At 38.5% G+C, this 27,302-nt stretch overlaps 1 long non-coding RNA gene across 7 annotated transcripts in view; it reads left to right on the forward strand.

Moving 5' to 3' along the window:
- Positions 1-27,302, forward strand: part of LOC310902288 — a 455,554-nt gene that overhangs the window by 304,351 nt on the left and 123,901 nt on the right. For 2 of the 7 annotated variants that reach the window (XR_014586615.1, XR_014586616.1), the window contains exons 1-2: positions 7,622-7,666; positions 10,531-10,630. This is a non-coding gene — a long non-coding RNA (uncharacterized lncRNA). The other 5 variants (XR_014586617.1, XR_014586614.1, XR_014586618.1 and 2 more) reach the window with 5 other exon arrangements.

The following is a 27,302-nucleotide window of genomic DNA, read 5'->3' on the forward strand; positions in this document are numbered from 1 at the left end:
GGGTCTGGTATCGTAAGATTTCCTGTGAATACAATCATGTGAGTGTCTGCCCTTTGCAGACATTGGTATAAATACATTCTAACTACAAAAGGTGCAAGAAAATGGGGAATGACATCCTACATGTCACAAACTATTGCGAACCTTCTTGTGTTACTAAAAAAATTTCAGCCTAGTTGTGTCCCTTGTGACTTGGGGCTGCATCTTCCTCCTGGATTAAATCTGCTGACTTAAATAAAAAAATAAAAATAAAAGCTTCTCTAAAAAGGATGATGGTAAGTGAATGCAGATTCAGTAAAATGTAAAACATTAGTAGGTCAATAATTTGCATTGGTTTATAGACAGACACTTTGAAGGTCGTCTGTATTATGTCCATTCTGGATTAATACACAAAAGGAAGAATACAGTAAGTGCCAACAATATTAAGTAACCTTAATATGCTGCTCTTCTAATGTGGGAGAAGTATGAAAGCAATCACAGCCACATAGCATCCTGGTTCATTTCTTACAGAATATGGAGCAGACAGGACTAACCCTAGATACTGCAAAAGCTCATTTAGAGTCTGTGACAGCACTGGACAGCCTTATTCTAGAAATCATGAGAAAGTGTTAATTTAACATAAATCTAAGCTTTCGAAATAATTTAAGTATAATCAGGAGTCCATAAGTGGAATTCATTGAGGATCATCTATCATTATGTTAAAAGCAGACTATGCAGAGATCAGAAGCACTGGTTGTCCAGTGCCCTCCCTTTCACCCCTAGCATCAAGCTCTATTGCACATTAAGCTTCTTACAAGTCTTCTGTATTTTTCAGCTGTTGGTCCTGTTACAAATATATCTCTGCTTTGTAATGTCACAACCAACTCTTCTCTGCAAAGAAAGCCTGTCAGGCCTTCTCAGCGTTCCTTCTGTGCATTGTGCTTGCAGACACTGGCAAGAGCAAGGAAAAGATCTAGTAAATGGCTTTGTGTGAAGCAACGACTGCAAGCACATTAGTCGTAATTATTAGTACCCTCTTTGCTTTTCTATATAGATTCAGAAAATCCCCCATAAATTTGATTTGCTCAGACACCTTGCTTGCCAATTAAAGAATATTCTTTCTGTACAGTTGGTGTACGAAATGCTTACTAGCATGAAAGTTTTGTGAATAAAATGAAAAAAGTTAGGTTTCCTGGCATGGAATAGAACCTCTAAATAACTCAGTCATCCTTGCCGGTGAAACATATCTGCAGCATCCTTCAGATAGTTTGTAAGGTAACAGTGGAACATTGGTCACAAGCAAACCTGATATGTTTCTCTATGTCCAGTCATAGAAAGCTAAACAATACAGATCTTCAGTTACCTATTTTTATAAGAATGTTATACCTAGACATTTGAGAAGAAATCACTATTAAGCAAAGTGCCAGCAGATGGCATTGAAGAATATGTGTCATCATTCCTGTTTCTTGTAGAAGTAACATTTCATGTTACCATGTACTGAAAATTGCTTCATCTATATACATCTCCTGTGCGATGTATGTAGTCCATGAAATAGGCCAGTTTACAGCAGCTGGGTACTTGGTTTTAGATGCCAAAACATTTAGAAGGCTGTAAACTCTCTTCATGTGCTAAAGCCTTTATTTATCAGATACCTCTGGACATATCAGTCGGACAGAGAAATCCTCACTAGATTGCCATCAGTAACAGAACCATCACAGTGGCACAGGTTTTTCCTTGGTGTCTGCCATGCTTGCGTGCTGTTGGCCCCACTCCTGGTGAATGACTATTAGTTAATAGCTCTGATATCCCTTCTAACGATGCTTACTCCCAGTTATGTTTTTACCACTTCCAAACTCCTTTAGCAGGATGAGCATGAAGGGAAATAAAAGCAAAGGGAAAGTAGGTATATTTAAGAAAGACAAAAGAAAAGGTAGACAGTGAGAAAGAAAGAAATGGGGAAGCAAAAAGCAGAATGATAAGTAGCAGAGCAAAGATACTGAGATCATGAGGATTTAGTCAGAGATCTCATTTTGATTATGAAAAGCAGCTGAGTTTTAACTTCGATTGTTTTTTAGGTAGTAAGACTTAGCAAAGTCTGATCTACATTGATTCCATTTTGCCATCAGTTCCAGTCAAGGGATGAAGGACTGAAGACAATATACAAGAAAAGGGAAAATACAGAAATTAATAGGGTAAATTCTTTAGATGGTTGGAGAGTTGGGAAACATAATCGCTTCAAGAAAATACCTTTGGAGATACTTCCTACTGTTGCTCTCCTTTTGGCTTGCCTTTCTAGACATATCTCTCCCACTCCCTATATGTGCCTTTTTTTCTGTTTTGATTCTTTCATTCTCCCTTTTTCCCCTCTTCCCCCCCCCTGTTTTGCAGCTGTCTCTTTTTCGTTGAAGGTAAATAGACAGGATCTCCATTTTCTGTTAGATATGTTTCTCCAGATTGAAAGGTTTCTACAGCTCCACTCTGAATTCAGTTGTGAAAGGCTTCAAATATTCATCTTTCCATAAGTGGAGAAGGTCTTAACAGAACACTGTAGATAGAGAAATCAAAGGCTACTGCCTGTGTTTACAGGCTGTAATAAAAGGAAAATATCTGCTGATTCCTCTCCATGTTTAATGGTGGTGGGTGATTTCTTCCTCCTTTTCTGAATTTGAATGGTTTTCAAATGCCAAATCAAACACCCATCTAGTGACTGTGCAAAGATGTATATGTGACACAAGAAGCCACCTGCAGATTGCTTTAGTTTTTACTCAAATAATATTGAGAGGACGAGTTGCCCAATGGGGAAAAGGAGACAGACTAATTAAGAAATGTCACGTTTCTTTTCCTTGACTTAAAATTCTTCATAGATTTTTTTTTCCTTTTTAAGCACTTCATAAGACCCCAAGCTTGCTAAACTTATAAAACTTTTTTTCTTCTTTTTTTTTTTTTCTGGATGTTCTAATTAGAATATTTCCCATTCCAGCTAATGACAAAAGAAGTATTTGGCCTATGGTTGGTCTTCATAATCATCTACCTAACTGAGGGATATAAAATTGTGAAGTTAATTTTAAATCTTTCTTGTTTCATCTATGGTATTTTATAAGAAAGAGAAGGAAATCCCAGTAGTTATACGGCACAGCATCATTCAGCAAGCAAAGGTGTGAAGTGTTGGATTTATTGCGGTTTTTCATACAGAAAATCAAGCTGGCATCTTTAATGCAGACACAGATGTCAGACATCTTGTGAAGAGAACCAACATGCTGCAGTATGATTTACTTGGCAACGTAGTGCAGCAAAAAAAGGGGAAATTGTTTGGCTGTAGAATAGACAATTGATTTGAATGTACCTCCTAGCCAAACAGTAGCACTGCACTGATTATGTTATCATGAGTTCATCTTCCTCCCAGAGAGCACGATGTCCCCCCGACTCCATTTCACACTGATTACTTGTTTTCACCGTTGTCACCCAATGACCTTTCTGTCCAGTCTTGTAGTGCCAACAGGGGTGATTTTTTAAAACATATTTTCAGTGATTGAGCAATATGTTAATTAGAACACACACGATATGTTTTTGACCTCATATAGGGGGTCAGTGAGAATAAAAAAAAAAAAAAAAGATCAGAAAAGCTTAAATAACATTACCTACATTACTGCATATGGAAATGTTAAGGAATATATATTTGTTTATTCACTTCCAAGTCCGTCCATAAGGAACAGGGCACAGTAATCTATCGTGATTATCTGCTTTTATTTATCTTAGTAAAATGTTTTCTGTACAGACAGTTGGGTCTGCAGCTTCTTTGCTCATCCTTTGGCCGAACCTCACTTCTGCATGTGGACAACAGTTTCATCAAATTTCAGAGCTTCTTTTTCAGTGTCATGTTTGACTTGTCTTGTGTTCTTCTGGTGCAACATGTCAGGGCGTTTGCACACACAGTTGGCATCATCTCTCCCTTCAAGGGTTCATGCGCTGAATGCAGCTCAGCCGCCTGCCACCAGCCAACTGCGATGGTGACCACTGGAAGGATGAGCTGCAGCATTGAACAGCAGCTGAAGGCATGACTCCATGCTTGTGCCAAAGGCTACCTCTCAAGTCAGCATGAAATATGACCCACCAACCACCACTGTAGAGTGGTCAAATGACTTCACGCGTTGAAACGTCAGAACCTGAGAAGAGCCATGTTGAGCCAGGATACTAGAAAGGACTAAATGGGATTTTCATTTGCTGCCAAAAGCACCATTAGCACCTACAGAAGAAAACGAGAACAGAGCAAGCAAGTGTTCTCCAAACTCTCTCCGAGCCTTCAGCAATTTGCAGATAAGAAACCTTCTGAGATGAAACGTTTTGCTTTCCTCTTCAATAGCTCTTGATGGATTTTTCTTCTGAGTTTATCATTTATTAAACAAATGTAAATTTTAACACCTACATTGTCCTCGTTAGGGCTTCCACAACTTAACTCTGCTGAGTGACAAAATACTACTTCTTACTTCTAAACCTTCTATCTGCTGGTTTCATCTGATGCCCTGTAGTCTTTGTAACGGGGAAAAACAAAAAAAAAAACAAACAAAAAAACAGTGAATATTGAGTGTCTGTTTACTCTCTCCATTCCACTCATGTTTTAAATATCTCTATCATACGCCCACTCAGCTGTCTCTTATCCAGGTTGAAGAGCTGTATTCATTACTTGTATGAAAACCATTCCACCTCTTAAAACTTCTTTCTCTACCTTTTTCAGCTCTAGTCTGTATCTCATTTTGAGTTCAGGACATGAGAACTTGAAATGTTAGAAACATTAACTTGTTTCATATCCACAGTTATATTACATACAAACTGTAGCAACAATAATACAAAACCAGGCATGAAGGTTGCAGTAGATCTGAGTAATCCAGAGTTATGACTTCTGGGATAAATCCATAGGCCGTTACATCTTGGACTTGTTAATTTGTTATTTTATGCTATGTTATGTTATTTATGTAATTTTATTTTGTTTACACTAAGCCTTTTTCTACCACTCTAACAGCTCATATCTCATTTTAATTGCAGTACCTATTTTTGATTTTATTGTATATTTTAATCTCCATTTTGCCCTGCAAGCACGGCTCCAGAGTGCCTCCAGCACCGACAGTTTGGCTCCTTTCAGAAGCCATAAAAATTCCATCAGCTCATAATGGCCCTATCAGCCCCAGAACATCCCACTGTTTTCTCCTACCTTTTCTGTCTTCTGTACAAAGAAACCTGTACAATTCAATTGGCTAGACTTGGACTGTTGTGTGTGATGGATCTGCTCTTAGGAAATGCCAGCAGGTAATTCTGATCTCATGTAAGATGGGTGAGAAGCAACATTTCTTCCACATATTCTAAAAGGAGTTAAAAATATAAAGGAAAGGTTTTTCAGTGTACCTAGGGAATATGGGGGCAGAAATCCCAACAAGACATCAAAGAAGTTTGTCCTCCTAAACTCCCTTGAATGCTCCTGAAACCCCCATCCTCAAAGCTTCTTTTAGCTGCCTGCCCTCTGAGGCAGGATGATAGGTATGCCTCAGCAGTGGCAGTGTGTTGTTCTCTTTGTGATCCTGGAAGAGAAAACTGCATTTGAAACATATGTAAATGGACTCCCTTAAATCGCTGCCTGCATCAAAAGATTGGAGCAACCCCCTCTTCTGCCTTCTTGTTCTATCCCAAAATGACCATGGCACAACAGAAAACCCATGCTGGATGCTCTGAGGAATGACAGAGCCAAGGAGGATTTTCACCAGCTGCTTCACAGGCATAAAAGCAGCTGGAATTATTGTACATTATGGAGTTAAGCATTGTGACTGTACCTTCCCCGCAAAAGGATCAAACCTGGTGAGAAACGGTCTACAATCTAAGAGTTTTTCCAGATGGGAAAAGGAGACACGGCGTGATTTAAGTGGTCACCCAAGGACAGAAAAAGAAACAATGGCCAGCGTGTTAGCTTGAGACTTGCAGATTTAATTCAGTGCTTTGTCAGATGCTTCTGAAAGTCAGTGTGCTTTACATAGAAAATTGTATTTCTCTGACAGTAGTGTGAGATAATTACATAGAAAGTTTTGAAGTGCTCCAGACTGTTGTACTGGTGTTCTGGGCACAAAGCTAAGAGGAGAGCAAGAGGAGTCAGGCTGGAGGTTCCTGAGTCGTGGATGGTTACCTTAGCTACCTGTTATCCCTCTTCCCTTCCCTCCCTGTAATTACTGTTTGTGACCTATCACATATGATGTAATTACTGTTTTATTGACACGGGAGCTTAAGCTCAGGCTCTTTCTAAGGGTGAACCTGAATGTTTGGAAAGGCTTTTCTGTTATCTTCCCCTTTTTGATAGGAAAATGAGAGTACTAGGAATGAAAACACTGAGCTCCCATGCAGTGGGACTTAAGTTGTCTCAAAAAAGCTGTCTTTCTGTGGTGATAATACAATTTCTAAGGAAAACCATACAAAGAATCTAATAGTTCTTGGGTATATGGAGAAAAAGAGAGGGGTGGAGACACAGGAATAATAATAATAATAATGCAACCTTCCATTTTCTAACATGGGCAGTTGGCCACACTGTGTTTTTCCAATTAAGATGATAGCATCTGGACTACTGTAATCCTTAAGGTTGTAAACTGTGTCATGTTGCCCTCTCCAGAGTGGATTCATCAGTCAGCTGGCAATAATTTATCTGATAAAAAAGAAAGGCACTGCCTATAATTTTACTGTAGGGTGCTTTTTTTTTTTTTTTTTAAATCTCACTTGCACTGTGGGAAATAATTTGTCTAAAGCACCAGACTTGAAGAAAAAAAAGAAAATCAAGAAAACCTTTTCCTTCATCCTCCCTTGCCTGTTCAAAAATACCTAATACAAAGGAGTTAAGATGAGGATTCAATGATTTTAAGGTGAATTTTTTCACCCTCTGTATTGGACTGTTTATTATACACTGGAGTTTATTTATACAGTACAACTTTGGAAGGGAAGAGCAGCATGGCACGTGGGGCTGTACGACAGCTGCCACCAAGGTAGGTAGGGCAGGGGGATAGCAGGGAAAAAAAGGCACCAGCAGTAGTGAGAAGAGATAGGAAGGAGGAACTTAAAAGAAACTAAGAGCAACTGAAATGAACTTCACTGGCTTCGATCTCCCTGGTCTTTTCTTTAGCATCTAGCAGAACTTTTGCATTAGAAACCTGAATGTAATGTTTTTATCCTACAAAAGCATAATGCTCACTGCAAAACAAGAACTGTGCTTTTGGGTGCAAATAAGGGTTGGTGCTGACTGTTTTCACACTGCTTGTCTGATGCTCATTTAAAAAAAAAAAAAAAGAGGAGTTTATCAGTATTTTTGACATCTCTGTAAAGTTATGATTTTTTTTTCATTTCTTCCAACTCATTTGTGTCAGAAGTTTAAAAACAAAGTTTAAAAACAAAGTTTTAAGTTTTACCTGCTAACTTTACAGGGGATACCTGACATACATAAATATACAGAAAGACTGTGGAAAAAGCAGTCATGAGAGTAAGAAACCAAGGACTGTCTTATAGAGCTAACAAACCTTTCCTCAGACACGCTCCTTCTTTGAGCCTTGTGTAATGGGAATGCTAAAATGGGAATACGTGACACCTGCTCTGCACAGGTGTAAGAGGTAATAAAAGCAATGAAATCACCCCCCCCCCCCCTTTGTCCATGCTTTTTCTCAGGACTCAGGTAAGCAGAAGTTCCTGAGATAATGGAGGTGGAATAATAGCTAAACTCTTCTCAAACCTTGGTGGGTTTTCTGTGGTTTTTTTGTTTGTTTGTTTGTTTTTATAATGTGGGGTAAATTTCAAATCATTCCTTGGTTTTCTTAGTGAGGCCTAGTATTTTTTGGATTGGGAAAGAGAGAGCTTTATTTTTTTAATCATGAAACTTACAGTTCTCTCCAGACTTTTCTGGCTTGGTTTGCAGCATTATGTTGAGATCCTCCAATCTTGTGTGAGCCCCAAATGCAGAATAAAATATCCTGATATCAGTACAACTTCCTTGAAGTTTCCCAGGGAGATGCAACATTTGCTTAAAACGTGTTTTTGAAAAATGCAGTAAATTGCTAAACTCATCCTTAAAACAGCCTGAGAAAGGCAGATAAGACCATGATTTAACATCCTTCTGTGCAGTAGATAACTCTGACCAAAAAAAGCATGGTCAGCCTTCTCTCCAGTCAGGCAGTGCTAGGTTTGGTGAATCAGTCCTAGCCCTACTTATGACAATATTTTTCCTGTAGCAGAGGCTAATATTCTTCTTGAGGAGTTACCTAGGCACAGTAGACACCTCATAAACTTGGCAAGAGATATAGGTAACACTGCTGCTTCACCAGGATATAGGTGGAGCTTCTCTTCTAGTTCATAATTCTCACCTGTAAGAGCCACCATAAAGAGGCCTGTGCAATACCTAGAAGCTTTCATGTTGGTGTCCTGGATGAGTGAACCATGAGTGGCTCTGAACCCTTGGTTCCCATGTGGTTCTTAAAAAAAAAAAGTGAATTGACAGCATCAAGCTGACTCACGTTTATCTTTGTTATGCATTGGTACTCCAGCCTCACAGCTAATCTGAGTACTTTTACTATCTGAATTAGTTTAATATTAAAAAATGAGTCAAGATTAGGGCAAACCCCAATTAATCTCTCTTCCCCTCTCTCCCTGCCACTGATAGCAACCCATTTGCCTTTTTTAGGTGGCTTTTAGCTAACAACCTGCTGAGTTTCCTTTTGGTGTAGCTGGAATCCATAAATAGGTGAGAATTACATAAAAATACTCCTAATGAGTTAGCACATGCAACACACAAAGAACAAAAGCCTGAGCAGAAAATATACTGTTTCTGTAAACCAAAAAGTATGGGTTGGTTAAGAGCAAGGAGCAATCAGTGTTTAAGAAACCACGATGTGCAGAGTTACTGAGAGGAGCTTTGCCTCGCTAATAGGAAACCTGCAGCTTCCCAGTGAAACCTGTGGTTTCCCAGGTGAACTTATCCAGTAAACCAGGTATGGGTGCAGTCCTGCTGTGCCAAGGGTTTTTGGGGAATCAAGAGCAGTAAGTAATCATTCCCTGGAGATTCTTGTTCTTAATCAGTGATGAAATAAAAGTTTAGCTATATATATAAATTCCTACCACTTTAAGTGCCCAAGATAACAAAGGGGCTGTGCTTCTTTACCCCAGGCAAGACTTTGATATAATAATTTTGGGAAGCTTCCTGTTTTTCACATAGAGTTCTGTATTATGTAAAGGGAGTGGTATGAGTGTTACCTGGCCTGATTTCTGCATGTAATTAATTGACTTCACCTTCTTTCTCTGTGTGCAATTCCACATGCAAAAGGGTATTTCAAATCACAGCCAATTGTTGAGAAGACCTTCCATGGAATCTCATTTTAAAAAAAAAAAAAAAAAAAAAAAAACACGAAAAAACCTCAAGTACTTCCATTTTCATTTATGTCCACGTTATGTAATTGTAAAGCTTTTAAGCAAGCCAAGTGCTATTTTTCTACTGAGCCTTGAAATCACAAGCATTCTGTTTTTTTCAGAAACATCAAAGTTCCTACATCATTTCCATAAGAATTAACCCTATATCCTTGACTAAAATATTTATTTGGAATACTGTTGTCCAACAAGTCCACCCTGAAGGCACCTACATATGAATAATTCATAAAAAATCAAAGAACATTTGGGAGTGAAGAGTAGTTTTAGAGAGTACATAAAGTATTATGACCAGGGCTTCAATTGTTTCTTGTCTGGGGCTCTGACACAATACCTCAAAATACCGTTTTCCTGGAATGACAGCGTCATGAAGTGGTTTGGGTAATTTGTTTGGAGCAATACCTGTGATTTCTGGCATGAGCTGGAAATTTTAATTCAGACTTACATCTGCTGAGAATAAACACTTGAAATCACTAGACTGGTAAAATATATAAGCTACTTTTTATGACCTTGAGTTGACTGAAGTTGTAGTATCAGTGGGAGCGTATTTTGAATTGCAATAAAAAATGGTCTCTTTAAAGGAAGTCTCAGAACGGAAATTTGCTAGGCTTTCTTTTTTCAAAATGCTGATGGATAGAAGAAGGGTCTCAATCAGAAGAAAATATTAAGAGAAAAAAATAAGAGGGAAGGGAAAAGGAGATCTGGAAGTTAGGTGCTTCATTCAAGAGGAAAAAAAAGGATAGAGGGAGGATGCAGAAGTGATGAGAATTGCAAGGGGAAAATGACGCAGAAAGGAGCACATGAAAAATGAGAGAATAAAATTAAGGAAAAGAGCAGAACAACCAAGAGAAAAAGCGTAAGAAGCAGTGCTGGAATTAGGCCAGTGCTGAGCTGTGGCAGTTCACGAAAGAGTCCTGATAGCTCTCATAATGAGGGTCAGACTAATTGAAATTTGTCCCTAATTTTAATGGTGAAATCCCAGTACTGATGAGGGAAACATACAGAAAAATGCAGAATGAGAACAGCTCTCCAGTATGACTAGGAAGACAATTATTTAAATGTCAAACATACAAGGAGAAGAACACAATTTTTCCAAGGTCTAAGTTTTTCCTTTTTATTTTCCAGCACACGGTAAATTATCACTGAATTATCCCTGACGCTGAACGTAAGTGGAATTCAATCAAGTTCCAACTTTAAACATCAGGCCTGAGGAGACTTCTTAAATGTAAGTCATTTGCATATGAATATACATTATTCAAAACAAAACAAAAAAAACTTCCTGCATTCTAAAAATAAGTATTATGCTTTAGGGAGGAATAAACTGTATTCATTGTTTGTAACTAAATGGCTAAATCTATGTTTTAAATACAAAGCTTATTGCAGGCTGAACCACAAGATCATGACTGATGCTTCTTTAAGAAGTAACAACTTAGAATCTCCTGTATTTAACATTAACAATAATATAGAAAAGGAAGATATTTATGATTCAAGGTCTGCAGCTGGCAATTTATACCGGGAGAAGATCTGATCCTTCTTGTCTATTTTATCACTAAATCATTGCAGGAAATAGATGAGAATGAGACAAAGAATCCTTGACTTTTTCCAAAGCAGAGAGTCTCCTTTTGTGTAAATTAAGTTAATAAATTTTTAAGAGCAAAATACAGTTTTAAGTATTAGGCTAGAAGAAATTGTTTGAATAACCTTTTTTCTTTTCTTTTTCTTTTCTTTTCATTTCTTTTTTTTTAATATGAATACCTAGTATAATGGAGAAGTAATTTCATGGAGTAAAAGACATGCCCAGTATTTTTCATTTAAGGTGGGAAAGACCTGTCAGTACAGCTAAAATTTATGGGACATAATTCTTCCTTTTTACTCATACCAATTTAAAGGAGAGGCAACTCTGCTGAGGTAATGCTGATATAAAGTACACTGAAGATCTGCCCAACAGCGATGGGTCTGATTCAACAAATTGTATGAACACTCACTTAAAGTCATTCCCACTCTGAGCTCTGTACATGCTCGGTATTCATGTGCATTATCACACAGAGTTTGTCAGCTGTACCATAGTCCAAAATTTATGAAGTAATTTCAGATTGTATCCAGAGCTGTAGTCTGTGTAAGTCAGTGTTCATGTCAGCTTCTGGGCCCCAAAAGTGGAGTGAGTGCCACATCCAGGCTCTGTCACAGGGAGGAGCACCTCAGAGCTCTGGTGAGAAAGCACTGAGTTGGCTTGCTGTGGCTGGGCAGGAGGATGTTTTGATCTTGAATTATTCTGGAATAAATACTTAGAAAAAGCTAGCTACTTTGTTAATGCATTTAGACATTATAGTGATTGGCACCTTAGAAATGCTGAAGACAGACAGATAAAAGGATTCCAGATGCATCCTTTGTGAATTTTTAATACAGAGATTTTACATTGTCCAGTGATGAAAACAAATCATCTGTGTAAAGACAAAACTGTCTTTCCATTAGTATCACTCACTGAGGATGTTGGTATATATTCAGTGTCTGATAGTATCTTACAGTTAATCACTTTGCCATTTGTAGCATCAAGGTATCTCACTTGACAAGCACTTATTTTATATATTTCTCTCCTTTTTTTTTTTACAAGCTCCAAAGCCCATCTTTTTTTGAAATCATCATGCTGTACTTTTTGTGCAATCAGAGAAATCCTTTCTGTCTGAAGACAGTGTTTAGAATTCAGGTTTTTAAGCTAGTCTAATAGAGAGTTGATGATCAGTGAAGTTTTCTGATGCAAGATTGTTTATTTGCAAACAATACCAAGAAGTTTTCCTTTAAAAAAAAAAAAAAATGCAGGAAAGTAAAGAAATTGGGAAACAATTTTCTTGCTTCAAATCATTTTTTTTTAACTGGAGCTGAACCAAAAAGGTCTATATTGCCCAATACTGACAGTCATGCTGACTGGACTTGACCTTGCTTTCATTTCTGTGTTTGCTGCACTGAAATGCCTCCAATCCACACCTTTTCCCAAAACGATGTATGAGCAACTATTCTATCCAGAAAGTTTTAATCACTGGGCAGCTTCCTGTTTGCCCTTGCTTTGGGACAGTGATTTAACTTGTAATATCTTTGGTGAAAGAGATTGGTCAGAGCAACTAGCTTAAATGAAGTGTGATCTGGCCTGTAACACCATGTCACTAACTTTTTCTGTTGAAACAAACCAACTCTCAGCACCTCATGGGCACTCTACAAAGTACGAATTATTTACCAAAAGCTAGCACGTTCAAACCCAGTCATCTCCCAGTACCACGTTATCTGGTCAGTTCATGGGTACAGAGCAGTACTCTTAAATGTCACTTGTTTCAACATATTTGGATTACAATTTAAGTTTTTTTCTGTATGTGTTTCTCTTATTTAGTTTTCTAAGTTATTTACTGTACATCCCTGAATTCTTTTAATATCCAAACTTTAACCAGCCTTGAACTAGAATCCTTGATTGTGCTGCACAGCTGTTAGTAACGAAAAGGTGTTTTATTCCTAACGTGACCCTGCTATAGTTTTTAAAGGAAAAGTTGCTAAATGATCATTTAATATCTCACACTCAATTTCTGAGAAGTATTTATGAACATTTTAAGTCTATAGCAAACGTATTTTTTTTTCCTGCAAGTTATCCTAATACTAATGACAATGAGGTATTTTATAAACGTTCAGTGTGTGGTGACAAATAATGTATCTTATAAATTAATTTCAAGTTAATGCTAAATTATTATGGAATTACATATTGCATACACTTTACTACCAAAAGAGTTCATCATGATTAATGTTATTATAGTGAACACCAAAGGAATTAATAATGATTTGCACTTATTATAGACTGGTACCAATGTAGAGAAAAGAAGGTTAGCCTAATTAAATTCCAGAAACCACTTTAGGGCTCTGCTGCATTGTGGAGGCTGGTTTTTATGTTAATTAATTCTGTATGAAAGGTTGCTGAAGTGTTTTAATATTGTTCAAAGAGGCACCAGGAAATACTTCAGAACTGTAATATTTACGTCCAAAATATCTGGACCAAGCAAGCTGAGATCCTATCCGTGATGAGCTCCTGCAGGCTGTGTAAATTATGGTAAATAATAAGAAACTGAAGATTGTGGGGGGTTTGAGGGATGAAGCTTAAGTGGGCTGGGAGTAGAGCTGTGTTCTGAAAGAACTCAACAAAATGGGCGTCAAAACTCAGGCCTGGAAATCCAGTTCATTTCCTTGCAGTAAGCAGAGTTACTGGGCAATACATTATAGGTTTACCTCCCCTTCAGAATTACTGCCCTGACTCAAATGCTAGACCAAAGTTAGCTTATATTTTACAGACATCCGATTTCACAAGGATTTGGAGACCCAGGTGCTGTAGTTCAAGGGGTGAAAGGGTATGTTTCTGCACATTATTTGCTTTTGGTTCTTTTTATTCTGTGACAAAACAGGTAGAAAGCATTTATGGGTAGCACTTTGACCTGCCTAATTCATTCACAGCTTCCCCTAACTGTTGTTGAGTAATACAGATGTTTCAGACTTGGATTGAAACCAACAAAAATAGTTATGGAAAAAAAAGAAAAGAAAAAAAAAAGAAAAAAAATGATGTCTCTACTAAAGTTCTTGCAAACGTTTTTACTTTTATCCTTCTAATGGACCTGTTTGGAAATCCTATTCAAGCTGGATTTTTCAAACCCAAATTCCCTTAAGCACAAGCTTCACATGTTAGGCGTGTGTTTATATTCTCTTGATTTACAGGCATGTACTTAAGGGCATCGCTGAATAAAGAAGGGCATGAGCATGTAGTTAAATGCTGATCAAAGGAATAAACCATTTGATTTGATCTACACTTAACGCAGGTTAGATTGCCTTTACCTGTTATCCAGTAGTCAAGAATACGCCAAATGTCTCTACTAAATACACCATTGTTGATTAAACTGAATTCTGCTGGCTATGGAAATAGGCAAGGCTGCATAATACACCACGTTTCTTCCTTTATGTTTTATGGCATTGGTAGTAAATTACATTTTCAAGTACTACAGTCTCACAGCAAATAAAAGGGGGGGATCAAGACAGTAAAAATGAAAAGAGGGAAGAGGGGTTCGGCTGTTAAATTCGTATATTCAGTGTAACACTAGAATGATTCAATATGTTTTATGTTCTTAATATTTTTCTTTCTATATGCAGTACACTATGCAATACATCTCTTCCTCCTTACACTAACAATTTATATTCAGGATACTCTAATGAAGTACATCTTGAGTCTCCTTTTCATGGCTAATGAGGAGACAACAAGAATTTGACTAATACTAGTACAATTACTGGAGCAGTGAAGCGTGCATCTCTGATTAGACATGATAATTTGCAAGGCTGGGCTCTTCACATTAAGTTTGCAAACAGTTTAAAAATCACTTCCTCTATTTATCCAGCTAATCTCTGTTTAATGACTCCAGGCCTGACAAAAGAAAGAGAAAATGTCTCTTAAAATCCTATACTTCATTTATGAAGCTTGTATATAGAGTGGAGGTGTAATTTATAGCAAATATTTTCCTGAAGACTTTTGATGAAACCCTGCAGCTGACTTCTCACAATCCAGTGGTATTTGTATTCATTCCATAATACTTCAGTTTCCTTTATGTAGAGATATGTTGTCTTTGTTCAGATTTAGACATTTCTATGGATTTTGGACTCTAGTGTTTTTTTCTAATTCGCCCTTTGGTTTCAATACTTTATTATCTACAGAGGGTGAATATTTTTGTCTGATTTGTTTATTTTTGCAGGAAGGTATGGTAGTGACTGGTGGTGCTGGGGAGTTCTTCATCAGTTGTCATCATCATGGGCAGTCAGGTTTTAATGAGAATCTGGCCTGTACCATTCCAGATCTATGAAAATCCTTTTTCTTTGAGGCCTAGTTTCACCATTTGGACTTGAAGCAAAGTTGCCTGAAACCACAGCAACTCAGGTTAGAATTGTTGATGAGTTTAATTAAGCAAATGGAAACAGCTCTTGCTGTCAGTAGGTGGCACTCATCCTGAATCAGGAGTGAGAAGATACTGCTTAAAAGGACAGCCTTTTTGTATGTTTTTGAGCCTAGAAATGGACAGCTTCATGTACGATAGTGGGCCAGAAAGCATCACTGATAGTAATAACACATCCTAGGGGTGATCACAAAGAACGAGCGGGCAGCACTTCTTCTTGAAGCTGCAACTCAGTTGTTGCAGTTATGAACGACTCACCAGTTGCTTTCCTCCCCCTTGGACCAAGAGCTAGTGTTGACTCCATATTACACAGTGGCACCATCAGCTTGTAATTTCTTTTAGGATTCACTATAACTCACTAAAACAAGATGCAATATCAAGATACTGTGCTAGGAAGCCATAAAGGATTCGGGACTGTGCCTCACGTAGATCTTTCCTGGAGTGTAAAAGCTGATATGCAAAGTGATCAAATGCTCAGCCTGTTGTGCAGTGTATGTTTAGTTGCTTATATAGCTTTCTGAGGGCGTGATCAAATGTGTCTAATGTGTCTTGCTAAAGTTTGGCTCTGGGATTTCCCTGTCTATTTTACTTAGAGGTACCTAATAGCATTTTGTTTCCCCTGAAAAGCAGCAGCTGTTGCAAGGTTTGTGTGGTACAGACAGAAAATATACGTTGGCTTCCTTCTGTACCTGTGGAAGTTATTTGTGTATTGTAGGAGTGGGTCCCTAGAGAAGTTTTGGCAGACTATGTAGAGAAGACATCTTTAAATATAGAGGGCATCTGCATTTTTCTCCTTTTCCAAACACAAAGAAGCAGATAAAAATAGAAAACTGTTTTTTTTTTTTTTCAACTCTCAGGGATGGCAGGTTTCTAAAACTGATCTGTGAATTCCCAGTAGGAGAGCATCCTCCCTGCAGACTGGGATGGAAGGGTGGAGGCAGTGCAGAATGACATCACTTTCTAGCTGTTACTAATGTGATGGAAGCTGGCCAATACAACTTCAAAAATGAAAAAAGCAGATAAAGGACTTTTTTTCTGCTCTGCAGTCTCCACTGATGGTCCTAATAGGGTGAACTATATGATTTCCCTCTCCACAACTGCAAAGTAACAGATTTAAGAATCAGAAGGTAGCATTTAAATGTTACCTCTTACAATTCTTAATACAAACTTTGAAATTCGGGCTAGTGCTGCATAAAGCTGTAGGAACTAAGGAAGCCGTTTCTCCCTGGAGGAAAACTGAGAAGCAAGTAGCACTATAATCAGGGCTAGCAGTAAGTGTGACTTCCCAGTACTATGAGAGCTGTAGTTTGTGAATTGCTGCATGTGCTGTATATAAGTGACATCGTTTTGTAATATTGATTGATTTCCTGCTCCTAATCGCAACAGCAGTCCTGGGAAAGACAACAGCTTTTGCACTTTCTTGATAGCTTGGGAAGTGGCTTATCCCATCCATGGATGAAGACAAGAGCATTGCACTGGTGTTCTCCTGCCATTTGGATTCTGCCTGTGACTATTACAAAGTTTCCTCACTGTCACTTAATGGGCAACCCCAAGCTAATACCAGGCACCGTCTGCGTGCTCCAAAGCTACTCATGAAGCTCTGAAGAGGAATACAACGTTGCCTTTTCATCTCCTGTGCCTTGTGTCAGGATGTTGAGCGAGGGGGAAGCTACTCCCTCTTCAGCTGCCTGGTGGAACAGGATGTGCTGGGATAGGTCATTTAGAAGTGATTTAAACTACAAGACGCGATTTGGGAGAGATTTACTAAAACTGGTTAGAATTAATGCAATTAAGGGAAAAAAAGATAAAAGCAGTGAAACGTGTCATAACCTTAACTTTAGAGCCCTCCCTAACTGATTGCTGGTTCCAGCTTATGGGGCTAGCTAATGAGCTACTGTATTTTTCCTAGGGCTTGCATACCTGGGAAAATTCCTGCGGCTACATAATTCCCACTCCTTTTGAAACAGATAATTAGTGGAGCCACCTTCAGTTAAGTCTGCTTTTTTCTCATGCACAATAAAATAATGCTTTTTTCTCATCTGCTTACAAATCTCTTAGTGACTGTAAAAGGCAGGACAGGAACTTTTCCCTTCTATTCTACTGATCAGTAATTTCTGATTTGTATGCTCTGGTACAAATAGCAAAGTATATTTTGACTGGTAGTCAGCAGGGTCTGATTTGGACCCCTCTGAGATCAGTGGGAGTCTTTCCAGTACAACTTATTCTCTCATAATATTGCTGATTTACCACTTGGATGCATTTTAAGAGAATCAAACGCTTTTAGTTGGGGAAAAAAGAAGAGCACCTGAATTTTGTGGAAATAATTTGGGGCCAGAAATCTGAACTAAAGAAGGTTTTCACTTGAGAAGGGTAACGATATTTGAAAGACACACTTTATCTCAAAGCTGTGTCATGTTCTAAAACATATTCCTGTAGTTGGCACGCACACTATGAAATAAAGCATGTAGATACTCTTCTGAATACACCCATAATAAAACCCTAAGTTTGCTCTCTTGACAGCTCCTTAAATAAAGAGTTTTATTCAGCAAAGTTTTCCTCACAATATTTTCATTGTCATTATCAATGTAACAAAGCACCGTTCAGAGCATGCAAAGAGTGACTGCCTTTTTTTCATTCAATATTTCCAACTTCTACTTAGTATTTTTGCTTAGATGCTCTATCCTGTTGCAGTTCACAGTGAGAAATATCTGGATCCTAATCACAAGCCTAAATTTTTTTATGAACTACCTCCAGTACAGGCTGTGCTGGCAGGCCCCCGGGTACCAGGCTCCACTGCACATACCTGTCACCTTTCCCTGCTGAGATGGCTCGTGTGGAAGGGTTCACATATCCCTGTCCGTGTCCAGGAGGGAAAAACAGTTGTATGCTTAAGGCATTAGCACTGGGCTCTGGCAATCTGAGTTCTGAGATTAAGCCACGCGTCCAAGGAGCATGTGGAGAAATCTCTGTGATAAATGGCATCCCTGTCAGAATTGCCTGTGTAGAAATGTTTCTTTCTTTCCTTGTTCACATGGGTCATAGACTCCTTAGGGAGTAGATGGTGGCGCAGTAATCACAGAAATAATATTTGGATTTTCCTAGGATAATTGGTTTTCCACCATAAGGAATGTTGAAATAAGATTCACTGCTCCACTGGAAAACCAATGTGACTTCCAAGTTTACCTAGTCCCTCAGGTTTTCTACCTCTGAGTTGTTTGAATCTTGATTTCCAAAGGAGATAACGTTTATATAAGCATCTTTACCTCTCTTCCCTTTTTGAACAAGACATGTTTGCGAACAGATTTCTTAGTCACATTAAATTTCTAATATGCAGCAATTAAGCTCACCTGGAAAGCAAAGATCCTATTAGTGCACTCACTGGAGGGAGTGGGGGGAGAAAAAGTATCATTTAAATTCTTAAGTCATAAATCTGTGCAGGTTAGCATCTTATGAAAGCTTAACCACTTGAGAAGAAGGCATGTTTTGGGGTTCTTGGCATTTTGGACACTGGAGAATGCCCTCCTCAGCTAGTTTGTTTCCTGTGTGAATTATCTATTTTCAAAAAGGGAGTAAAAGAAGGATGTTTTTCTTCCAACTGACACTTACTGGTTATTTAATTAGGGTGAGCTCACACTGCAGTAATATTCAGTTTAAAAGTCCATCAGCTAGAAACCAGTGGAAACCAGATGTGGTTAGCTCCAGTGCTCATGGAACAAGTTGTTCTCTGCAGACTCCTTGTCACTTCTTCCCCAGATGTGAGCTGTATGCTCAGATTATTTTCCTATTTCAAACAACTTGCAGGCTCCACACAAATTTCAGACCAACTTTTGTGCAAAGTCATTCCTCTTCAAGCAGGGAATACATAGGGATTGAGGCATTTCATAGATTACTCTCTAGAAAAGAGCCTTAAGTAGTAGCATTCCTTTCTGCTTACTTGTTATCCGTGCAGTTAGTCTGAAGCTGGTGCTGCCTGGAGATTCTTCTTGTGACATTTCTTTCAGTACCTTTATTTTTGCCGCTGTTGTGGGAAATGTGTGCTCTTTTGCTACAAATAAGACTGCCTTCAAGGTATCTTGCAGTGGATTTTTTCATGCTTTTGTTTGTTACTTGTGTGTACACTTAGAAGCTTTGATTGTCACCTTTTCAGTCTGTTTCCTGAACTCCATGCCTAAACCTGGAATTTCTGGTGCCCTGAAATATCAACCTAGGAAGTCCTTGTGAGCTGACCTTTCTTAGTTCATCTTTGTGGAGATTTGTGGCATAGTCCATAGAACAAAATGGTATTACACATCAATATTATTACTGCTTCCATAGCAAATTATCAGGCTTGTTCCTCTTCATAAGCTCTTTACATTTGGATGTGGTATAGGCGGGTAGAAGAGGAATTTTATTCCATTTTCTATGAGCCTAGATGGTTCACTATGCCATGGGTAGACTTTGTGCTTATGGGCTGCTTTTGAGCTGTGAAACACCAGCTCATAGCTGTTGACATTTGGAAATGTGCTGCTGTTGAAAATGTGCAAGATGTTCAGCATTGTCAGAATGCAATGTCCAGCTACAACAAAAATACTGGTTCTGTGAGGGGGCACAGCTACTCAGCGAAGCACAAAGCAGATCTGGAAAAGCTGTCTTCGCACCTGCTGTCCTCTTGATGCATGAGGGGGATTTATTCGTGTGTGCCATTTCCATTAACCCTGAAACGAGGGTTCCTTGTCATGGTAATCTTAAGGCACAGCTTGTTGGTTTTTTGGTTGCAAAAGTTAAAACAATTAACTCATTCATGAGTCAGGAATTTTAATTGAGATCATCAAGGCTGGAAAACAAGCATGTTATTCATGAGTAGAATTGTGTCTTTTCCCAGACTTTTCCTCTGAATATTTGGCTATAGAAGGGTTTGGTTTAGACCAACTGCAGCAGAAGAAAACATTACACTCAGATTTGATATTCTGCGAGTCAGTGAAAGTTGGTAACATACAGCTATATTTATCTTGTCCTGTCATTTCAAATGTACCTTACCCACTCTATGGAATCATTTCTTATAGATGCTAGCAGCAGTCCTTGCCATCCCATACCTGATTTTTTTAAGCCAGACTTGTTTATTTTAGACAGGTTGCTTCATACCCTGTTCAGAAATGAAATGTTTTCTTAGTGTATGGACTTTGACAGAAATGAAGAAAAATCTCATCCATTTTCCTCAGTTGTCCTTACCTCATAAGAAGGAAAACATTCACAGCTGTCTCTGGTGTCCTGCAATGCAATAATTTTTCTCAGAGGTAGACTAATACCCAAAAACCTGCTGACATGGCCACTTGCCTTCTGTGGTACTGTAATGTCTGGACACTGGGAGTGTAAGTTTGTCTTCTGCATATTTCCATTAAGCCTGGTACCCCTTTAAACAACCTCATAGCTCGCTATTTAGGCTATCAGAAACCACACCAAAAATTTTTATTGGCACCGAAATGAACAATTTTCACAACGCCCCGGGGAAGCTATACACATGGACCTTACTGATAATCAGCAAGATTTGTACTCATTAGAAAATTCTCTCCTTAGACAATTGTTGTAGACAGATAATAACAATTACTCTAAAAGAAATATCCAATCTTGGATAAGTTATTTTCCTTTATCCCTCTTTATGGCATTGGGCTCATCTTTCCTTTGAATGAAGTATTCTGGACAGTGCTATGCTATTGATGTATGCATTCAGCATAAAGTTGACTTGAATTGGCTTGAAACTCAATTGCAGCTCTAATAACCATTTTTAAGGAGTCAGCATGAAATGAATATGCTGCAGTCTACACAAACTGAAGATAAAACAAATGTAAACTCAGATCAGATATTTAACACATCTTTGTAAAGTACTTGTTATAAATCCCAAGAAATAGTTCCACAGTTCTTTGAAGCAAGGAGGTTAAGCTTTGTAAACCTAATGAGGTTCCTTTTTCTCTCTTTGAAACTGCTAGCAGTTTTTTGTTTAGGGTCAAGATAATGTAAATGACAATGGATTTGAAATGTTTCAACCTCAAACCAGATGAAATCATTGTAATTTTGCAAACTTAAAAAAGAAAAAATAAAGATACAAATCTTCTGTGTGATATAAAAAACACAAAGGTTAAAACACTTTGAGAGCTAAGCAGTACAAGGGAGGGTTGTAGTAGTGTTAAGGAGGTGTTGGGGTGTAACCTGGCAGGCAGCTCAGCACCATGCAGCTGCTCACTCCCCCCCAACTCCACAGGGATTGGGGAGATGGGGGGAGAGGGTTTAAAAAAAACTCAGGGGTTGAGATAAAGACAGTTCAATAGAACAGAAAATGAAGGAAAATAATAATGATAAAAGAATATACAAAGCAAGTAATGCACAGTGCAATTGCTCGCCACTCACTGATGCAAGCCCAGGCAGACCCTGAGCAGCAGCCCCCAGCCCCAACCCCAGCCAACTCCCCCATATTTATTGTCCCACACGACACCATGTGCAATGGGACATCCCTTCAGCCATCTGGTCAGCTGTCCCTGTTCTGTCCCCTCACAGCTCCTCGTGCACCCCCAACCTCCTTGCTGGCAGGACAGCACGAGAAGCTGATAAGTCCTTGGCTTTGTAAGTGCTTTTCTACAACAGCTAAAACATCAGCATGTTATCAGCAATATTCTCATCCTAAATCCAAAGCACAGCACCATATCAGCTACTGGGAAGAAAATTACAAGGAAGAAAATTGGGCTGGATATTCTCTATCAAAACCAGGGTGGGGGAAAAGAGATCTTCATGAACATAAAAAATAATATACATTTATTATATTTTCTGGAGAATATTCAGACTTTTATTTTTCTTTTTTTGTGTGTGTGTTTTTGTTTTGGGGAAGAGACTTCCCAAGTTTTTCCAGTAAGTCAGATAATTGAGTTGAACAGGGAAAAAGGCCTGGCATACAAAATAGACAAAACTTTTTTCTGAGTAACCTGCAGCAGAGAAAACTGAGACCCCAGTGTGGTTCCACTATCCCTGCCTATCACTTCTAGTAGCAGCTGCAGTATGTGACTGCAAATCCAGGCAGTGTGTGAATGTGCTGCAAAGCCAGGTGTGTCTAAAGGAAAAAAGGATTCCAGAAGTGAAATACTGTGGGTTGAAGTCAATGGTGCCTACGCCCTCGGAAGGTCAGAATTAGACTTTAAGCATCCATTGTATTTTGTTAAATTGAAGAATGTAACTGTTATCCTGATGGTAAAAATTTTATTATTTCCTGTGTATCTAGCATTTTATCCCATTACATGTTGACCTCACTCTCATAATTGCCAAGAGGGTATTCCATTAAAAGTAAAAGCTTTTTTATTTCATTTTTTCTATATAGTTCAATTTTTAAAGTCCATTCTCTTAGTGACCAAGCATTTGCTAGGTTCACTAACTTTCTGTAGATGGCTGTATATCATGGCTCCATTGCTCTGAAGTCAATATACTATTTTTTCTATTTATTTACTTAAAGAAATGACCAGACCTTTCTTGTCTGGACTGCTCATCTTCTAGGCTTGTACGTATGTCAGAATAAGTCACAGCTTTCAGGTGCCAGGAAATCATTGTGTACTAGATATATAAGTATATAGTTCTCAAAGTGAAGCACAAAGAATTTTTCATCTTCAGGGTCTTCTATAACCTTTCATGTTGTTTTGTTTTCAGCTTTGTTTAATTAGAGAATATATTTCATTGTGTATGTGTGCCTGTTAAGCAAGTGTACGAACAGTACGATAGCCTTATTAAAGCTTTTATAGCCTATGGAAATTTTATACTTGGATTTATTCTAGGAACGGACTATCATAATGAGAAAGGAGATAAGGGTTTATACATTGTAAAATTCATAATTTTTTGGCATGATGAATTGAAAATAAGGAACATTCACTACAGATTAAATTTGGAGACTGAACAACTTTTTACACTTTTGAATAATTATTTAAAATATACTTCACATGTTTTTCACAGGTGAACAGGGGACCAAATCTGTTCTCAGGAGAAATAATTAGTGTCCACAAAAAAAAAAAAAAAACTGTTTCAGATTACTTCTATTATTGAAAACTTTCCTTGCAGATTCATTTTCTCATCTGCTCCTGTTAAAACATTTCATTCAAGTATAAACTTTTCTGTACTCTGCTTTTATGGCTTTGCCTCTAATACACAAGAGTACTGTCACATACTTGTATTTATAAAGCGGAGATAGGATCTAGTGGCGTATTTATTAACTAGGTTTCACAGACTACAGCAGTACCGGTTAGAAAGAACACATTTTGGTAGAAAAAGGCATTCATATTCATAAATAAGTTTGCTGGTTAGTACTTATATGTGTGGAAGGTGCGACCTGCTATCTGATCGGGTCTTAATTAAATCTTGGGAGCAAAGCACAGCCATTCTCTAGATGTCTCATAAATCCATTTCATGAACTGAAATAAGTTTAATATAAATACAGGACAATACATACATAAAAGATAAAACAATTGTGCTAGAACTGATGGAATAGATCTTAAATTAGACATATGGGGCTTTTGCTTGTGATCCATTCTCTGACAAGGGTTATTGGTAAAAGTTTAGCTTGCTTATATCTGGTTCATGGAGGAAAGTAAGAAAAAGGTTGACAGTATTTTAGATAAAAGGAGTTTCTTTATACACACAAATTCCAAAAGGCAGTTTGTGGATACGGAAGTACTTCTCATGGTCATGAAGTTTGCTTAGTTGACGCGAGTCTGATGAAACCCTTCTGAATCTAACTCCAGAGAAGCCAGGGGCATCCCCTCCACACCACCCAAGAACAGGCTATCTTGACAGGACTCAGCTTTGGAAAACTGTCTGTCCAAAGATTTTGCTGCAAAAAAATAGTCTTTTGGAGTTTCATTGGGTAGATTGCTCCAAGGCTGGGCATAGGTCCATAAGATTTGTCTCTGTGTTGCTATGCCAGAAACTCCAAGCTCTGTCCTGAGCAGGAAGCCCCCATGGTAACACCAGAATGGTCCTCCAGCATGATGCCTGGTAGCCAGCACACCTAACCAGAGCCCTGGCTCTACCACTGTCCTGCTTCCTGCTGCAAAGCACAGATGAGGAATTTAAAATGTGGGAACAGCCAGTGACTTGAGACCTGACCTCCCAGCAGGTCTGTTTAGAATCCATCAGTCTTGGGAATCTCAAAGTTTGGAGAAAAAGAAAGTCAATCGGTGCAGCTGCAGGGTCCTGAGAACTTATTTCCTCTGGAAACATCATGTTTTTTAGAAGTATCTTGCTGTCAACTCACATTTATCCAAATCGATAGTCTAGAAGAGGCATATTTTCTGGGAATTGGAAACTACTTTTTGACTAGTTTCTGTTACAGACATTGTCATGGTTTTTCTTTAATTTTTATTGTCCTCCTTCACTTTTCCAACTCAGCATGTTGGCTTTTTTATTTTGCTTTGTATTTCCAGAACTGAAGTAAGTATCTTTAGAGCAGAGCACTTGTGACCAAGCATAGAGAGGAATAGTTCCAGGAGAGGTAAAATCAGTAAGAGAGGAAAATAACTGCAATAGCTTTTTGACATACAGAGAATAAAACCCATAACTCTCTATGGGGACAGCATTTTTTTCTTCTGAAATAAGAGATGGAAAGATGGGGGAAAAGCCATTCTGCTACCTCATTATAGAGTTGCTTCCCATGTGGGTTCACTCTCTTCTAGCCAACTTTTTGCACACAGTTCTGTGGTAGATCAATAATTGTAATGTGCACAGTTGGGATATGCCTAAATCCTGGAATACAGAGAAGAAGTCATCATTTAAGTGTGAAGACATTGGTCCAAAGCCTGTTGATATAATCCCTCCCACTGATTCTACAGTGCTTCAGAACAGTCCTTAGGTAAGCACAACCACCACCTTCAGTACTTTTAAGAACACATTAACTCAGTTGAGGAGAATAAATGGCGATATTGCTTGATAAATACAATGCTCTCCAATTTGCTGAGCTACTGGCCAGCTGCTGAGATCTCTCACTCTTAATCTGACAGGAAGTGTGCCTGAAAAAAAGGAAGCTGCTAGCACTAAGAAATAAAGTCAAAACTTAAATGCAAACGAGCTGCTTTGGAGTTACTAACGCATTTTCCCTGTTAAAATGATGTAGCTGCCAGCATTTCATGTTTTCCTTGCATAAGCACTACCAAATGGGGAGATGCTGAGATGCCCAGTGCACCTTCAGATAAACTGTTCACATTTGGAAGTAATTGAAATGGAGAGAAGGCGGGGTTCTCTGCTGGCATTTACTGATATGTTCTGGTTTATATTAGGATGGAATTTCTGAGATTGAGAATGTATTTCTCTAACAAACAGCGGTTGCTATAGGAAATCTATAATCATCTGTATTATTCAACATGTACAAAAAAGACATGCATGTTGACAATTTGTTGGGATTTGAGTGTGCTGGGGAGAGTTAACATACTCTAAGAGTGTTATACTTGTAATTTCATATCTTGCATTTGTCTTCTTTAGCCTTGCCATTGTGATCATTATGTGTAATCCTCAGGAATCCGTGTGGGCTATAATCTGCCACCAGTACACCATTTGTATTTTCCATCTTCAGTTCCATCTAGGACAAGATGATGATTGGGAACAGCCAGCATAGATTTACCAAGGGCAAATTGCCTGATGAATCTGGCGGTCTGCTAGGATGGAATAAGTGGTTCAGTTGACTAGGAGCGGAGTGGATGTCTTTCATTCTGACTCTAACACAAATATAAGGATAAAAAACTAAATTCTGTAAAGAGGGCAAAGTAACATATCCAGATACTTGAAGTTTCCAGTTTCCTCAGAAAATAATCTGGAAAACATCTGTAATGTAAACCTGTAGTGCTTAACAATGTCTGTAGTATACCTAATTAGTAGGTCTAGTTTTCCTCAGCCTTTAACGGATGTCAGTATAGAAGAGGTTGCTGGGTGAAGGCAATCCTGTGTATCATCCAACTCTGTTCATGCCGTGGAGATTCCCCGTAACTGTGTGTGGTTGTTGCAGCCTTCTGATGCATTGGGCAACACTTACTATCTTGTTTCCCAGAGACTAGCAGATTTGAGGGGGGTGGCTTCAGCATCAGGTATATTCAAGCCCCGTCTCAACAGCCCCTGTCTCAACAGCCTCTGTGCTGCTTGCCAAGTGCATTCACTGAGTGCTGTATTTGGTAATATTGTCTATTGAAGACTGGGTCACTGAGCCAGCACGTAGTGATTGTATACACTGAAATCCCCTGCATTTCACTAGCTCTGTGGTACTGATGACAGGCAAAATAGTAATAATACCGAAGCCAGCCATAGAAGTAAAGAAACAGGAGAGCCTAGTCTCAGGATATGTGCTACTGATAGTGTGCAGAAAATTTGAAAATATGGTACTACAAGTAGAGCCTGAAAGTACACAGCATTTGAATTTGGACCACCTTTCAAACATGTGGCTGTCAAAACAGCAAACATATTCATGAGGTTCAGATCAGATTTACTGTTGCAGACATTCTTTCATGGATGCAATCCATCTCTTCCCCACCACTGTACAAAATCATCTTATTCTAAGATTTTAAATAGGGCTCTAAGAGCATCTGAGGCCATTTTGCCAGGCACCCAAAGGCAAATGAAATAGTGACAAAAAGGTGTAGGGCATGTGAAGTGGAGGTGGCAATGATGATCTTCCACTAACATCTGGTCATTAATTCCAGCTTTAGGGACTTCCAAAATGCTGGCAAACACAGCTCCAGCTGGCCTGGGGGCTGTTGCTTCTCCAAGAGCAGGTAAATATGCCAGATGGTCTCTAATTTTACTACTGTTTCTTGTATGGATGATGGGCTTGGTCCCTGCAGAGCAATATGCCTTCCAAATGCTGAACATTTTTATTCACCTTTTGACCACATGGAAATAATGTAATTATTAGAAGAGTAGTAAAATGATTAGAGCAGTGGCTAAAAAGAA

The sequence above is a fragment of the Anser anser genome, assembly GCF_964211835.1.
Source record: "Anser anser genome assembly, chromosome: 7".
NCBI lineage: Eukaryota > Metazoa > Chordata > Aves > Anseriformes > Anatidae > Anser > Anser anser.